Here is a 2,778-nt window from a genome sequence, read left to right as displayed (position 1 = left end):
CTGGCCCCACCAGAGCTGCCCCACTTCGTGTTACTCTTTGTGTCACCTCTGCACAGGCAATCATCCTCCTGACAGCTTGGAAAATGGGCTACGGGGTCTTTGTACATGGTTGCTCTGCCCAGAAAGCTTACTTTCTACTTGCCCTCCAATCAGAAGAGTAAGCCTAGTTCATTTGTTAGACACGCCATAGCTGTCCAGCAATTCTTTGGAACCCAGATCACAATTTGTAATTACACATGGGTCTTGTTTTGGTTGACTAGCATCCCTCTCCTATGGTACCCTGGAGGCTGCCTGATTATAAATAGGGTATTGGACTATGTTCCTTAACGCAATTCCCATGACCAGCCCTAGATAGCATCCAACAAATAATTGTTTGGGGGGAGTGAGAGAATGGATAAAAGGGTAGGAGGATGCAGGATGAGTCGATGGGTTGCTAGATGAAAAGATGGATGGGTAAGTGGGTGGATGGATGGATGGACGGATGGATGGATGGGCAGGTAGGAAGACAGGAAAGAAAGGAAGAGGGAAGAGAAAGGACATAGTTTGAAGCCTATTTGGCATCTTAGGAACACTAAAACCCCCTAACTTCCAGGATAATCATTAGATTCAAGCTCTAATTTCCCAGCTTTTCCCACTAAACTTCTCTGTCATTTGTCATGGTCCTGGGTACATTTTCCCAACTGGCAAGGAGCCAGTGACACTTGTTTAAGCCCTTGGTGCCTCTTGTTGGGAAGCTGGGGCTATACATAGAAAACAGGATGAAAGAATACAACCACACTCAAATAAACTCAGGAAACATTTTAAAGGGCATACAAGATAAATATTTGAATTGCTGTTTTAAACATGATACTAAATAAAAGACATATTGTTGAGGCTGAGAGACAGCCTAACAATTTAGGGCACTTGTTCTTGCAAAGGACTCAGGTTCAATTCCCAGCCACCAGTAGCTCTAGTTCCAGGGGATTTGATGCCCTGTTCTGACCTCCATGGGCACTAAGCATGAATGTATTGCAATACTCACAGATAAAATATTCATATGCACAAAATAAATAAATAATAGATTTTAGAGAAATAAATTATTAAACTAAGATTTTCACTTTGTCATTACCATATACAAAAATCCAAATGGACAAAAGTTTAGATATAAAAGCTGACACTATAAAGCTCATCTAAGGAAACATAGGAGGAGGCTTAATGACTCTGGATATAAGAGTGACATTTTTGATATAATACCAAACCTCTAGAGAACAACAACAACAAAAACCCAAGTTGGACTTCATCAAAATTAATAACGTGCTAGGCATCATGGCACAAGCCTTTAATCCCAACATTGTGGGGCAGAGGCAAGCAGATCTCTTTGTGTTTGAGGCCATCATGGTGTTCACAGTAAGTCACAGGACATCCAGGAATAAATTGAAAGATCCCATGTCAAAAACAAAAACAAAAACTTAAACACTTATGTTCTTCAAAGGGCACTATTACCAAAATAAAAAGTCAACCTATTCAATACAAGAAAATAGTTATAAGTCATGCGTCGGCTAAGAAATTAACATACAGAATATATAAAGAATTCCTAAAAGCCAATAATAAAACTTTCCACATTTACCTCTCTGGCCTAGCCCACACTGACTTCCCTATCCATGTCTTCTCCCAAACCTGCCAGATCTAGTTTGGGTCTCACGTCTAATGCCCCAACCTGGTCTAACCATGCCTGCCTGCATTGCAGTCAGCCTAGACTTCCACCAGGACTCTCCCTACCTGTAACACTCCACAGATCTCTAGTGTAGCTCTTACAATCATCCTACCAAGTCAGACATCCCACTTCCTTCTCCAGGGTCTAGCCAGGTGAGTCTCCTTGGTCCCCCATTCATGCCTCTGCAGAGGAAAACCATGATTAGAATACTACCATATGAAAAAGAAATTTTTCAATGAATAAAAAAAGAAATTAAGGAGGAAGAACTTAGTGAATATAAATACCCGAGTGATGGGGAAAAAAAATTAAAAACCCACAGCATGAGGCAGATGGAAATGATAACGACAGGAAGGATTTGATAGTAACATTGGAAAGGACTTGATTTGAAATGAAGGTGAATTTGAAAACCTGATGATTTAACTGGAAAGATGTACAAGTAGAAAGAATCAAGCAGAGCTGGGTGGTGGTGGTGCATGTCTTTAATCCCAGCACTCAGGAGGCAGAGGCAAGTGAATCTGAGTTCGAGTCCAGTGTGGTCTACAGAGAAAGTTCCAGGACAGCCAAGGGTACATGGATAAACCCTGTCTCAAATAATGGTGGTGGTGATCTTGCCAGCTGCAACACTCTGGAAAGCAGGCCCTGTGCCTCATCTGGGCAGCATAGAGGAGCTGACCTTTGTTGATAAAGGTGTGAGTGAGAGATCTGACCCCACCTCTGCTGCCATATGACAGCATGGGTGGGAGAAAGACGCCTCCCCTTGCTTCTTGCCCCTCACTACCTGTGACAGATAAAGGAGCTGACCCTCCCCCTTGCCAGATACAGCACTAGGGAAAGAGGGCCCTGCACCTTGCCTGGGCAGCACTGTGGAGCTGACCCTATTGGTTGGGGTGCTGGTGAACCAGATCCAAGAATGCAAACTTGGGAGAGCTGGCCCTGTCTCTTATCGGCCATATGGTGGCTTGGGCTGGGAAGAGATTTCCCCACTCCACCCCACTCCCATCCCTCTCTGCCTGTGCAGGTGGAAAAGTTGGCCCTGACATCGAGAGAGAGAGAGAGAGAGAGAGAGAGAGAGAGAGAGAGAGAGA

The sequence above is a fragment of the Cricetulus griseus genome, chromosome 6, assembly GCF_003668045.3.
Source record: "Cricetulus griseus strain 17A/GY chromosome 6, alternate assembly CriGri-PICRH-1.0, whole genome shotgun sequence".
Lineage (NCBI taxonomy): Eukaryota > Metazoa > Chordata > Mammalia > Rodentia > Cricetidae > Cricetulus > Cricetulus griseus.
The sequence above is the reverse complement of the archived record's forward strand: the minus strand, read 5'-3'. Positions refer to the sequence as shown.